The sequence below is a fragment of the Eptatretus burgeri genome, chromosome 8, assembly GCF_056783735.1.
Source record: "Eptatretus burgeri isolate ZD-2024b chromosome 8, Ebu_testis_v1, whole genome shotgun sequence".
NCBI classification, from domain to species: domain Eukaryota; kingdom Metazoa; phylum Chordata; class Myxini; order Myxiniformes; family Myxinidae; genus Eptatretus; species Eptatretus burgeri.
The window spans coordinates 18,046,805-18,062,406 of record NC_140968.1 but is presented as its reverse complement, the minus strand read 5'-3'; the positions used below and the strand labels follow the sequence as shown (position 1 = coordinate 18,062,406).

The window sequence follows — 15,602 nt, the reverse complement described above, 5'->3', positions numbered from 1 at the left end:
TGGGCACATCATCACGCCAGAGGGGCTGTTGAAAGGCCCTTTGAAGGTGGAGGCGATTCAGCACATGCCTCCACCCTGCGACAAGACGCAGCTGCGCTCATTCATTGGTATGGCGCAGTATTACCAAAGATTCGTGCGCGAGCTCAGCTCGGAGCTGGCCCTGTTGACGCAGTTGCTCAGGAAGGATGAGTGCTGGGTGTGGAGGCCTGAACACCAGGCGGCGTTTGACCGCATCAAGCGACTGCTCACGGAGGATACGGTCCTCGTTCACTATGAGCCTGCACGTCTGCTCCTATTGGCATGCAACAGCTCCACATACGGCATCGGGGCGGTGTTCTCCCACAGGATGGACGATGGTTCCGAGCGACCTGTTTGATTTGCATCCCAGACTCTGTCCGCGGCAGAGCGGGAATATGCCCAGATCGCGTGCGAGGCTTTCAACCTCGTCTGGGGGGTGCGGAAGTTTCATAAATCCCAGCTGGGACGGCATTTCACCTTGCAGACGGATCACAAACTGCTCCAATTCATTCTGCAACCCAGGTGCGGGGTGCCGGTGGCAGCGGCAGCGTGAATACAATGGTGGTGCCTGTTCCTTGCTGCCTACAGCTACGATATCCAGTTCCGGAGCACCGGGAAGATGCTAACTGCAGCGGTCTCTCGCACTTGCCTTGCGTGGAGCGTCCAGCTTCATCTGAGTCAGCCGACTGGGCTGATGTGTTTGCACTGAGCCAAATCCAGAGCGAGCCAATCACGTCCACGCAGGTCGTGGTGGAGTCGGCCCGCGATCCGGTACTCGCCGGTGTCGTTCAGGCGATTTATACGGGGAATTGGAGCGATCTGCCTTCGACACCGGCATTTCAGCCGTTCGCGTCTCGCGCATCAGAGCTGTCGTTGGCCCAACGGTGCATTATGTGGGGAATGAGAACGGTGATCCCACCGAAGTTCAGGCAGCGTTGTTTGGAAGAGCTGCATGTCAGTCACCTTGGCGTCGTGAAGACCAAGAGTCTTGCTCGCAGCCTCTTGTGGTGGCCGGGGTTAGATAAAGACATTGAGCAAATGATTAAGCATTGCGCTACTTGTCAGGCAGATGCCGACAATCCACGTCAGGTGTCGGGGCTATGGCCAATTCCACACAAGGCCTGGCAGGAGAGTCCATGTGGATTTTACTGGTCCTTTTAAGGGCAAAATGTTTTTGATTGTGATCAATGCGTTCTCCAAATGGCTGGAGGTTGTGGTCATGCAATGTACGTCGGCGGACATTATGGTAGAGAAGCTGCGGACGATCTTTGCTACCAAGGGAATACCCGAGATCATGGTCTCTGATAACGGTCCACAGTTCGTCGCGGGTGTGTTTGATGATTTTGTGCGTCGAAACGGTATTGGACATCTGAAGTCCACACCGTATCATCCTGCCACGAATGGGCAAGTGGAATCATTTGTTAAAATGTTGAAACATGCCTTGCATAAAGGGGAGGGTGCATCTATGCAGACAATGAGTGATGTATTCTTGCTGCAATATATAAATGCTATCCATCCGGCCACCGATGATACCCCTGCCATTCGTCTGTATGGACATGCATTGAGGTCTCGACTGGATTTGCTGCGACCTGGGAGGTCGTTAGCTGGGGCGGTGTCGCATCCGACGCTGGTGCGCTGTTTTGATGTGCGACAGCGGATAATGGTGCGTGATTATTACCGCAATTGTAAATGGGTGCCGGCAGTAGTCTCTTAGGTGCTCGGGCCGGCCAACTGCTTAGTTAGAACTGATGATGGGAAGGTTTGAAAGCGATACGTTGATCAAATGCATGACCGCTGTTCAGCATTGCTTCCCATGCCGAGTGACATGGGACCTCCACCTCTGATGTCGCCGGGGCCAGACGTTGAATCGCCAAGGCCAGACGTACCAGCGCCCGCAGGGCTTACGGACTTGGGGGTGTTTATCTGGTTCAGTCCTGCCCGAGGGAGATGAGCAGATTGGTCGGCCGGGGGGCTCTTGATGTTACGGATGGGGCGAGTCAGGCGAGGATGTCACCTCGACCTGGCCCGGAGGCGTCTGAGCCTGGGCCAGCTGGCGGTGCTGTCCGCCCAGGGCAGATCAGGAAACGGCCACGGTACTTGGAGGAGTTTGTATGTTGATTTCTGCCATTTTAGAAGGGGAGGAAGAGTGCTGTATGGGGGGAGTGCTTTGGGATGCTTGTAGTCACATGGTTGGGTTTTATATCATGACACGCCCACTAGGGGTTTTCGGAGTGTGCATCCGCTCAGGCAATAGAGCAGAGTTGCTACTTCGCTCTCGTGTCTGTCTGTCTTCACAACAACAAATACACCGCCGAGAACAGGATCTCATCGAAAAAAATTAATATTACCTCAACATTACCTTCACGACAACCACACTGCCTAGAACAGGATCTAATTGAAAAAAATAAATATTACCTCAACATTACCTTCACAACAACAACTACACCACCTAGAACAGGATCTCATCTAAAAAAAATACTACAAGCAAACGTAGTATTCTTCATACATTCGCTTCTGACTTTACCAATAACTTGTTCACAACTGTATACGCAATTTCCGGTTACTTCGGCCTGGATTCGGGATGAGCGATCAAATAACGTAAATCACGATAAAAAATTATTTTTTGATGATGTGGGATATATCTTTATTAAAATCAGTGGAGGAAATATACACCATGTCTGATATTATTTGGGTCTTTCATGTCTCCGACGATGCCTATATCTCCCAGCATGCATCATTCTCCATGACAAAAACCAGAAACAAAAAAAACAGAAGCAAAAAAAAACCGGAAGCAAAAGGGTCATAGCCAACGACACGGATTCCAAATTGCTTAGGTATTGTGTTGTTGTTGTTGTTGTTGTTGTTGTTGTTTCCTATTCTCTCATGTGCACACGTTAAGTAATATTCACAAGATACAAATAAAACCCAATTGTGTTTATACACTGCACAGCATTTAAAAAAAAAAAACAGAAGCAAAACGGTCAGAGCCAATGACACGGATTCCAAATTGCCAGGGGTATTGTGTTGTTATTTCCTATTTTCTCATGTGCACGCGTTAAGTATGAAGCTCACTGCGTTCGCTAATATGGAATAGGCAAAGCTTAGAAGCGAACGTAGAATTTTTCTTACATTCGCTTCTGACTTTACATAAAACTTGTTCACAACTGTATACTTGTCAACTATACCGTGGTACATGTAAGCGCCGCACAGCTGATGATTTTGACGCAATTTCCGGTTACTTTGGCCTGGATTCGGGATCAGCGATCAAATAACGTAAATCACGATGAAAAAATATTTTTTGATGATGCGGGAGATATCTTTATTAAAATTAACTTTGGGATAAAAATAATTGAATAAATAAATAAACGATCACTTCTGGTCAAGAATAAAAGAAATTAAAAGTTCCGGAAAGTGTTTCAAAATCACTCCCGGTAATGTTAAATACAAAATAAACACTTCCTGTCATGAAAAAAATCATTCGGAAGTATAAAATTAACTTTGGGGAAAAAATAATTGAATAAATAAACACATCCGGTCATGATCTCCCAGCATGCATCATTCCCCATGACAAAAACCGGAAACAAAAAAAACCCAGAAACAAAACCAAAACGGAAGCAAAATGGTCATAGCCAATGACACGGATTCACAATTGCCAGGGTATTGTGTTGTTTCTTATTCTCTCATGTGCATGCATTAATATTCACAAGATAGAAATAAAACCAATCGTGTTTATACACCGCACAGCGTTTAACAACAACCGGAAGCAAAAGGTCATAGCTGACGCGACACGGATTCCAAATAGCCAGGGGTATTCTGTTGTTGTTGTAGTTGTTGTTGTTTCCTATTCTCTCACGTGCACGCGTTAAGTATGAAGCTCACTGCGTTCGCTATTACCTGGTTTACCTGGATCAGGAGTAACAATCATTCAAACCCCCCACAAATCTCCCAGATCGTGATTATCTTTATGTCCTGAACAATCTTTGGTTCATCACAGGAGATGAAGGTTGTGGTGAAGTTTCATCGAAACCACGTGGGTAGTTTGGGTGAAGAGAGATTTTCAGTTCCGTGCTACAGATGACATCACGTCCGGTAAACAACCAAACCTCGAAGGTAAACTGGAACGTAATCAAACTGAAACAGGTAAAATCCACAACCTTGAATCGGGTAAACGATACCGATGGTGGAAATTGTGGTGTAGGGACTTAATATGTAAATAAAAGTGATTATTACAAAGAGGAAGAAGAATGATGTGCGTTATTCGGAGAAACGAGAAAAACTTCCGGGTTCTGATCAACCAGAAACACCCTCAACTCTGTGAGCTGGTAATACAATTCCTGAAGGGTTTTGGGAAATCCATTTTAATTTCCGAATTAAATAAACGATTTTGACCACGTGCAGGTGCGTGTCGTGTATTGGGTCTTTGGCTCACAATAATAATAATAATAATAATAATAATAATAATAATAATAATAATAATAATAATCACTTCCGGGTTGATCTTCCCGTGAACCTTGTACCGGAACTCGAACACAGGTCCTCGTGGTCGGGACGGAACTGACTGGAAGAGGTATTTTCGGAATTCTCATTTAACACTGAGAAAAATCTGTGAACCGTTAATTTATATATAAATAATATTCTGTCACGTGATGGTAATGAAGGTAAGTTAAAGGGGTTTTTATCGAATGTTTGTTGAGGTGTTTGTTTGATTTAATGAGGTGTTTTTCACTCGTTTTGTTTTATTCACCACATTGTTTTATATCACATCATCATTAAACCTCATTCTTCGTTTTAACTACAAAACTACCAGAAACCTTTTATAATTAACTTGTAAATCAAATGAGATATCCACCTCCCAGAACCACGTGATTCTCACGAAACCACGTGATCCGTTTCCATCCCCTGCGTTTACCGATGCAAATTCACCTCACGATTTTTTCTTCAACTTTTCCTTGAGCTCATCTGATGTAATCTTTATCAAAATAATAATATTAATAATAATAATAATAATGAAAACTCTCGAAAAGTGCTTCATCTTCCTCTTCCACACGTGTGGTTCCCATGACGATCACACGTCACGATTCTTCTTCTATTCCAACAGACTTCTCTCAATTCGACCTTTCCCTCAGACCTTGCCGAAAAAAACCTTGTGTTGCAGCGTTTCTTCTCTCCATTCCCTTAATTCCCCTTTATTACTTCCCTCAAGAAATGTCTTTGGTCGAATCTCTGAACGGAAAATTAAATAAAACCAATTTGTTTGGAGTGTTCTCTTTCCATCAACCATTGTGGGTTTTTTTCAACTTCGGTGCCAATTCACCTCTCTCACTCCTCCCTCTCAAAACAACCATCACACACTTTCCTCCTTCAAGCTTTCCTCACGTGCCTCAAAAACTCCCCCCCCTCACCCTTCTCCCTCCATTCACCCCTCACTCACACTTCTTAAAGTTGCCCCCCCCCTCAAATCCACAAAGCTGCCTCCTTCCCCTGCCCTCTTGCCTCCATCTCATCACTCTACCTCCTCAAATTCTCAACTGCCTTCTGCCCCCTCTCTTATTACTCCCCACTGCACTTCAACCCAGCACAACAGAGCCTTTTCTCCTCCTCATCCGGCCCCCTCCCCATGTTCTTCTGCAATCTCCCACACTTTAAATAACTCTCCTTACCTCCCACCTCTCCACCCTTGTCCTACCCTCCCCATCCCCTGCACCCAAAGCCTCCTTCCCTCCCTCTTCATGAACAGCGTGAACCTCAAATATCTGGAGCCTTCGCTCAAACCTGACAGATATTTCCACAAAGGTTGCCACTGCCTCACATAAACTTTCCTCCCAAACGATGTCTCTGACTCCCTCGTTTCTCTCCCTGTTACTTTGTCCTCCGGTGTGACGGACCTGAGCCTCGTCCTGGTGGAGGAGTTGCTCTCTTCATCAAAGACTCCATTCCTCACTCTCGATGCACTGACCTCACTCCCCCACACCCCCCAGGGATACCTCTGGCTACAGCTTCCCCTCCACTCCCACCTCATGTTTATATGTGCACTGTACCGTCCACTAAACAGTAATGACTCCATTTACGCCTCAATATCCGAAAACATGGACCAACTTCTATCCTCTCATCCGAATTATCTTTTCCTCATATGTGGTGACTTCAATCATCATCATGCCAGTTGGTTTGGTGTGGGTACCTCTCTCACCTGCTATGGCACTTCAGCAAAAGACTTTTGCGACTCATTGAGACTGACTCAATCGGTCAACTTCCCGACCCGGATCTCAACCAAACAGTACTCCATCTCTTCTGAATCTGATTTTGACAAATTTCCCTGAAAATATCTGCTGCTCTTCCTCCCCTCACGGAGCTTGACTGGCAGGGTCTCCAGGTAGCCATCAAACTTCCATACTGCTCTCCCATCGCTACTTTCTCCAACATCACCTCATCCTGGGAATTCTCCCAAATAAAGTTGTTCTCTCTCAGGCACAGATTTATCCCCTATCCTCTTCAGTTGTCGTACTCTTCCTCTCACCCATGGTTCACTGAATCTTGTGGTGAGGCAGATGTCCTGAAATGACTTGCCTTTGCCTCATGGAAAGCTAAGCCATCTGAGGGGAATCTCAGTTCCCTCCGGAAAGCTCGGAACAAGTGTGTATCTACCCTCACGAGAGCCAGAAAAGAAAATCTTTCTAATCTCAAATCTGAACTCTCAAACCTCTCTCCCTCCTCCAAATCTTGGTGGCGTCTAATCACATCTGTTTCTGGTGTATGTTCCCCCTTCATCCCCTCCCTTCTATCAAATGGCCACACTGCTACCACCACACGTGAAAAAGCTGAATGCCTAAACTTGATGTTTGCATTGAAATCTTCTGTCCAAAACCCATCGCTTTCTGAACCCACCTTACCCAGTCACACCCATCTGTCCCTGGACTCTGTGTCCTTTTCTTCTGACAAAGTGGAGAGCTTTCTGTCAAACCTCGACTCAGATTCTGCAACTGGTCCAGATGGCATCAGCCCACGTGTCCTAAAAACCTGCTCCTCTGCTCTTTCTCATGCTCTCTCTGTTCTATTCACCCTCTCATTTGCTCAAGGTAATCTTCCATCTGCTTGGAAATCGGTAAACATTACCTCTTTCACGAGTTTTGACATGCAAAACAAACAAACAAAAATTGTACCTGGCATTGCTCAATAACACCACATGCCTCCTCCCACCCCACTCCCTCCAGACTCCTACCCTCCCCTCCATCCTCTCAATCATCCCACCCTTTCCCCTTACCATCCCACCTCCTTTCCTTACTCCTGCCTCCTTCCACCCCACCCCCTCCCTCTGGACTCGCACTCCTTCCCCGCGTCAGGTGGTGGCTTGCGTGTTTGCAAGTTATGAATTTGTCATTGCATGTTTGTGACAAACATCTCATTCACATTCGTATCGAAGATAACCACTCCAAGCTTGCAATGAAAATAAATAACATCCTAATTTAAAGCAGATCACACACACATGGGAATCAATGTGATCTCTTGTGGACAAACAAAACAAAAGCTGCACCATACGTACTGCATAACAACACAGGCCACGCACTTTGATCCATCGACCAGTTATTACAAAGGAGAATAGGATGTATTTTCCGTTACGTTTATCAGTGACAGTGTAAGCAAAAACAGGGGGCAGCACAAGTGACACGACACACGCACCGATACGCACACACAGGCATGTACGCACGCACGCACAGACAGACACACGCACGCACAGACAGATGCACGCACAGACAGACAGACAGACAGACACGCACAGACAGACAGACAGACACACGCACGCACAGACAGACACACGCACGCACAGACAGACACACGCACGCACAGACAGACACACGCACGCACAGACAGACAGACACACGCACGCACAGACAGACAGACACACGCACGCACAGACAGACAGACACACGCACGCACAGACAGACAGACACACGCACGCACAGACAGACAGACACACGCACGCACAGACAGACACACGCACGCACAGACAGACAGACACACGCACGCACAGACAGACAGACACACGCACGCACAGACAGACACACGCACGCACAGACAGACACACGCACGCACAGACAGACACACGCACGCACAGACAGACACACGCACGCACAGACAGACACACGCACGCACAGACAGACACACGCACGCACAGACAGACACACGCACGCACAGACAGACACACGCACGCACAGACAGACACACGCACGCACAGACAGACACACGCACGCACAGACAGACACACGCACGCACAGACAGACACACGCACGCACAGACAGACACACGCACGCACAGACAGACACACGCACGCACAGACAGACACACGCACGCACAGACAGACACACGCACGCACAGACAGACACACGCACGCACAGACAGACACACGCACGCACAGACAGACACACGCACGCACAGACAGACACACGCACGCACAGACAGACACACGCACGCACAGACAGACAGACAGATGCACGCACAGACAGACAGACAGATGCACGCACGCACAGACAGACAGATGCACACACAGAAGACACACGCATGCACAGACAGACAGACAGACAGACACACACGCACAGACAGACAGACAGACAGACAGACACACATGCACAGGCAGACAGACAGACAGACAGACAGACGCACGCACGCACAGACAGACAGACAGACACACGCACAGACAGACAGACAGACACATGCATGCACAGACAGACAGACACAGACAGACGCACACACGCACAGACAGACAGACAGACAGACACACGCATGCACAGACAGACAGACACAGACAGACGCACACACGCACAGACAGACAGACACACACAGACACAGACAGACACACGCACGCACGCACAGACAGACAGACACACACACCGACACACGCATACTTATTATTAAAGACGAGCAAATACCTCCTGTCTCTTCACTGACAAGGAGAGACACAGACAACTCTTGCTCCTTCACATCCTTGCTCCAGTAAAGGTATTCCAGTTGGATCTGAGAAATAATTAAAGTTGAAAAAGTCAATAATATTGTTGCGAATTCGCGCCCGCTGGTGTGCGATCGACCGCGTGTAGCCAAAAGCGGCCGCCTCGCCCACCGGAACGGACAATTCAGTTGTGACCCTCCGGGAACTACCGCCCAGAGCCAGTCACGGGTGGGGGTTTAACCTCAACACGATCGTGCCAATTGCCCACCCGCGCAGGATAGGGTTGCTCGCCAAACTCGACCTTCCTAAGTACCTGCGCGAGTGGTCGACCGGGCGATCGTACCTCGCCGCAGGTCGACTTCGGACACGAACCGCTTAAGTGGTTCATTCCGTGCTGCTGAGATAACCGAGCGGAGTTATCGTCGACCTTGACGGTGAGGATTATTTACCGGGCGTTTTAAACCCACTATCAATCCCTTACTTGAGGCAAGATGGAGATTCAATACAATGAAAAGACAAAGCGAAACGGGAAAACGGTTCACACAATGCACTTTAATACGGACACACGGAAGCACGTATATACAGCCATACACTCAAAACAAAATGCAAGGAAAGAGTTAACACCGAATAAGGCAATGTACAGGCACAGACACTTAGGCAGTTCTACTTGTTGGACACTGCGCCACAGCATGCATTCAACCCGAAAGAAAAGAGAGCCACCCTCACAGGCAAGGAGGCAGACAGGTCCGTGGACCAAATGTACGTGGATCCTGGAGGAGCGGCCAGGTCCACGAGACCGAGAAGGTCTTACCCGCGTCCTCATGACGCGATGGCGCACAAGCCGTGATGTTCGTGCAGCTGCGCCCCGACTCCATGCCTCTGGTGTGGTCGGCGAGCCCTCTCCGGCGTGCTCCGCGTGAGCATTTTTGTTGGCACCACGTTTAGGGTGGGGGAGGAACGGGGCCCCCCGGCACTATCTCAGCGCGGATGGGGGGGGGAATTGCTGATGCTCAGGGAGAGGGGACTGTCTGGCTGGCTTGGACCCCGCGACGAGACGAGCGACCCCCACACAGCAACCTCTTTGCCGACCGCCGTCTTCACTTGACTCGAACTGGAACTCGACCAGCAACCTGCAACTGAACCGTGCGAACTCCACTTGACCCGCACTGAACTTAACTCAAGTTGAACTCTGCAAGTCGCCTTATGCTCGCGTCTTTATAGGCCGCCAGAGGAACCTATATGCAAATATCAGGATCAAAACGCGCTTGGAGGCGGGGCCATACCGCCCGTCACTCGCCCAGTGGACGGAGAAAAAGGGGGCGTGAAGCCTTTTTGATCTGAATTCCTCTCGTAAAGAATCCACGTTCATCGCGCTTGGAGGCGGGGCCATACCGCCTGTCGCTCGCCCATTGGACGGAGAAAAAGGGGCTTGAAGCCTTCATGATCCGAATTGCTCCCTCGGAAAGGCCGCCATTCGCGCTCGCGGCTCGATGCGTTTGGCACCAATCGCTGAACGGGCCCTAAACAGCCTGACGTTCAGTGTTCACAGGTGGTGCGGTTGCTGGTTGTGAAGGAGAAAGGCGAAGGTGGTGGAGTTGTTCGGGGGCGTTATTGAGCGTCGTTAGAGAATGGCGGGTGAGGTGATGCTTGCGGGGTTGGGTTGTGGAGGTGAAGGTAGTGGCGGTTTGGTGGAGTTGTTCAGGGGCGTTGTTGATGGTGGCGATTTGGTTGTTGGGGTGGCGTTTGAGTTGTTGGCGGCTTAATGGTCGAAAATAACAATAGAGAAAGAAAAATGGCTAACTCAAAGCGTCGCATCCCGGATGAATCACACATATTCCCTCTATACAACGGGTTTAGGCGAACTACACATGAACTTACCGATATATCTCATCTGAGGACTCTTTATGGTGTAATGCGAATTTCCACAACCGCAACAATATATTACATATAGAAAGATCACCTCCTTCCACCTTCTTTTTTCTTGTTTTGTGAATTTGCATTTTCATCTCGGCAACCAAAAAGTTAGCCAAAGCAGTTTCAGATTGAAAGACAGAGGACATAGGTTAACCAGAAATAAATTTCACAGATTAAAAGGAAAGATCCATTTTCAAAATAGTCATGTAGCAACTTAAACAGAGGAACAAGTCTTGTGCACCCAAACATTTGCATGATAAAGCATTTCACAATTCTTCAGAAATGTCGTTGGAAAATTTGTGCATCATTCGGAAAAATCCTTTGTGCCAATCTCCATCGCATGTCATTTGAAAGCTTAGAAATTGGAGCTGGATGCAGAGTTCACCATTCACGAGTAACAGGAGAAGAAGCTGACAGATGCTGTTTCCATTCAACACCGAAAGGGCCTTTTACACAATCAACAAAGAACAAAACGAATGCAAAAGTCACGTGAAGTCTCTTTCTCAATTAAGTTAAAAGTTAAAGATTTGCTGTGACGAGTCAAAGGTAAAACGGGGAAACCGCATTGGTTGAGCAAACCACAGACTCAAAAAGTCTCCTGAATTGTATTCCAAGATTATTTAATCCCCTTCAGATTCAACAATATAATCTAGCCAATGGTCCGAATGGACCTGAAGCCCGAGAGGGCAGTAATTTAATGATCAGACTTCCATCTTTCTCCATGAAAGTTCCTCAAATTATGGACTGAAAGAAAATCTGACCCCACAAAGGACTGGACAGAAGTCTTGGAAGAAGGATTGGCTGCAAAAAGGGGGTTGTAGTAAATTGAATTGTTTAGAAACATTGAGGCGATGAAGGAACTGGTCTCTCGACGCAGTGATAAAGCCTGCCAGGTGTTGATCACACTCTGCATGTACAGAGGAAGTGATGACATCAATGTTAGTGAGATTGAGTAAAAACAGCTCATCACCATCCAGTACCTTCAGAATGTATTCACACCCCTTGACTTTTTCAAATTTTGTTGTGTTATAGCCTGAAATGATAATTGATCAAATTTAATTTTTTGTCACTGACACACACAAAATACCCCATAATGACAAACTTAAAACATATTTTTAGAAATTTTTACAAATTCATTCAAAATGAAAGACCAATATCTAATTTACATAAAGCATTCTTCTCCCTGAGTCAATACTTTGTCAAAGCTCCTTTGGCAGCAATTATGGCTTTGAGTTGTCTTCGATTGTACCTTTACAAATTATCCCTTAATCGCCTTCAGTTGATTGTCAAGCTTGGCCAGCCATTTCCTGAAAGACTGGTCCAAACTTATCCCACGGCCGAGTCCACAAAAGGGTGGATATAATTGGACCATTGTAGTCGTAGACCTTTCCAGGATTGTGCCCAATAGCCAAAGAGACTGCTGAGGCAGCACCAATGCTCTGCACAGAGTGTGGTCTCAATGGTTGGATGGATTGGAGTTGTTCAGTCGTTCTACTGAGCCTGGTGTTGGCTTATTGTTTGGGGTGGCGGCTTGGGATCCTCGGGTCCTGAGTTCAAGCCCCATTGGTCGCTGAATTAATACACTAGAGGGTTGACGAAGCCTGTCATCCTTCCGAGGTCGGCAAAATGAGTACCAGTGTGTACTGGTGGAGGGGCACTGCATCAGTGACAGTCACGCTTCCAAGAAGTGATCGCTACCCCGGCAGCTAAGCTGCCATATGCAAGAGGAAGGAGAAGAAGTAGTTATAGTCATTTCTGAAGTTGGGAATGCCATGCTGAAGTGTTGGAGGGGTTTTATGTAAAGCCATTTGGAGTGATTTTGTTTTGAAAACAATTGGACCTCTCTACAGTGCCTTCAGAAAGTATTCACACCCATCCACTTTTGTCACATTTTATTGTTACTCTGAATTTAATATGGGTTAAATCTAAATTTTTTTGTCACCGATCCACACAGAATTCCCCATCATGACAATGTGAAAACATGTTTTTCGAAATTTAAAGGAATTAATTTAGAATGAAAGGCTGAAATGTCTCGAGTCAATCAATATTCAACCCCTCTGCTGTGGCACTCCAAATTGACCACAGGTGCATCCAGTTTCCTTTGATCATCCTTGAGATGTCTCTATAACTTGATTGGAGTCCACCTGTGGCCAATTCAATTGATTGGACATAATTTAGAATGAAACACCCCTTTCTTTATGAGGTCTCACAGTTAGAAAGAAACACCCCTTTCTTTATGAGGTCCCACAGTTGACGGTGCATGTCAGAGCAGAAACTCTACCATGAAGTCCAAGGAACAGTGTGTAGAACTCCGAGATAAAATTGTGAGGAGGCATCTATCTGGGGGAAGGGTATATTTAGCGAAGTTGCCCCACTTGTGGGGCAATTTAGCATAACAATTGTGTATTTTGTGAGGAAAGCACCAAATTTGGCACACTAGTAGCCTAACATATTAGAACAGACTTGGATGTTGGGCCATCTCAAATTCAGCCGCTGATGGCTGTGGCAGCCATTTTCCACTGCCATCAAAAATTTTGAGATGGCCCAATATCCAAATCTATTCATAATATGATAGGCTACGAGTCTGCCAAAGTTGCTGCTTTCCTCACAAAATGCACAATTGTTTTGCTATATTTAGCTAAGTTGCCTCACTATTAGGTTTTTTTTACATCTTGAAGCCGCACAACGCCAAAAAATCTCCTTCATTCTTCACTCATCGCCTCGGTTCCGACTCCACCCCTTGACCAATCAGGAAGCTCATCACCTCGGGGCCGGCTCCGCCTTAGCCAGATGGAGTGTTCGGCCCGACCAATGAGGGGAGGCCACTGGTTGCCCGAGAACCCCTCGTCCAATCAGGAGTTGAGTGGGAGGGGAAGAAATCTCTCGGACCTGACAAGAAGAGTCGAGTGGTTGTCAAGACCAGAGTACGGCAGTCATCGTGGCAATTATCTTGGTCATGGTGGCTTGGTCTCCGTCGTGGTCTGCGGTCCTTTGGGGTGGAACCTCGTGGTGTTGACGAAGCAGCCAGGGTCGTGGGCCCGTGGTCTTCGGGCCGTGGGTTTGAGACCCACTGTAGTGGGTTGGAGTCAGGTGTGACCGCACGAGGCGGAGAGGTACCCGACAAGGCCCTGGTCCCCAGCTCGCCTTTCCCTTCTTGTCTGAGGGACCGAATGAACACACCACAAGGTCCATTTCTTTTGTGCGTGCGTGCATGCGTGCATGTCCGTCCGTGGGCCCTGTCTGTAAGTAGAAACTGTAAAGTGCCTGTGTTCCTTGTAAATTGCATTTCTCATATTCGGTTGTAACTTTGCTCTGTGTCTCTCTTCCCGATTATCACCCCAATTATAAATAAACCCCCCGAATTGTTAAATGTTCCAGTTCGTTGCCTGTCGTTTCTTCCAGTGGCCCAGCACGGTGTGTATTGGGAATTAGGGAGGCCGTGTGCCTTAAGTTGTTGTTTGGACCGATGGACTTTGGTAAATCCGCTCGGTTTCACCGGACCGAGGTCTCGAGAGTGTCCTGTTTCGACGGAGTCCGTCGATGGTGTGACTTCCACGGTAATTTGACGGCATGGGAACTTAGGTATATTGAAATTAGGCAATTAACCCGACCCCACGCCGTTGAAATATTGGCGACCACGGTCCGCGAAGGGTTAGGGTTAGATTTAGGGTCCACGGCCAGATTTAGGAGCAAAAGAAAAATCAAAAATCATGAGCAATCGAAGAAGCGGTGTTTTGCCTTATACACCACCCTGGTTAAAATTTGTTATCTGCTTGAAAAGAAATTGTAGTTCTCCTGCAGGTTTGGATTAATTTGAAACAACTTTTACTAAATAGTTTTTTTCTCTCCAAGAAGTGTTTCTGTGATTCAGGATGGGACAAATAGACAGAATTAGCCGATTATTATTACATGGAGATGGTGGAGCCAGGGCCAGATTTAGGGGCAGCGACCCAGGTGACTGCTTGGGGTGTCGGGCTTTGAGTGAGCCTTGATGAAGAATTACCAGCTTTATTGACAAGGGAATTTGGTCTGTCACACCTGTGCTCCACCAACAATACTATTCCGATTGACTTGAAATTTGAAGAGGATTTATGTTTCAAGTCACTGAATTAAACCAGCCAATTATTGTTGAAGTCAAATTTGTTTTATGGATTCTGCAAGAATCGTGCTCTGCATGACGTTGTGTTGTTTGCTTGTTTGTTTGTGTTTTTTTATTTCCGCACAGAACTTTCGTGCTTTTCTCTGCAACCGCTTGTCGGATTGAGAGGAAATTTTCACCATTGGTACAACTCGTCATAATTATCTTTACAACATTCTATGAGAGATCATTGGTCACGTGGTGTGGCAGCCATATTGGGAAAACGGAAAAATTTGGACCTCTATCTCTGAAACCGCACCAAGGGAAAAATTTAAACTTTGCACACAGCAAGTAACCCTCATGGGGAATGAGTGGATTTTTTTCATGATGTCGTGGGTGCCTTCATGATGTCATAATTGCAGATGCAGAACGCCACATCCGATCAGTATGAAAAATTTGAGGGTCATCTCGGTATGAAATGGACCACAGAAAAACGGACTCTGGGTGCGCAACTGTGTGTGTGTGTATTTTGTCGTTTTTGTATCAAACACCTCGATTTGTCCCCTGTAATTGCGGCAGCATTAAGGAGTGGAAGTGACATCAATTGCATGCAACCTTTTGACCAGATTGATATTTGCAGTGTTTTAAACTGCA

At 47.1% G+C, this 15,602-nt stretch overlaps 1 protein-coding gene across 1 annotated transcript in view; it reads left to right on the top strand.

Moving 5' to 3' along the window:
* The first annotated feature begins 4,521 nt into the window (after positions 1 to 4,521).
* LOC147021219 (uncharacterized) overlaps positions 4,522 to 15,602 on the top strand; it is a 98,283-nt gene continuing 87,202 nt past the window's right edge. Inside the window, exon 1 of the mRNA XM_085893700.1 lies at positions 4,522 to 4,585. The gene's annotated coding sequence lies outside the window, so the exon portion shown is untranslated. The remainder of the gene's footprint in view (positions 4,586 to 15,602) is intronic.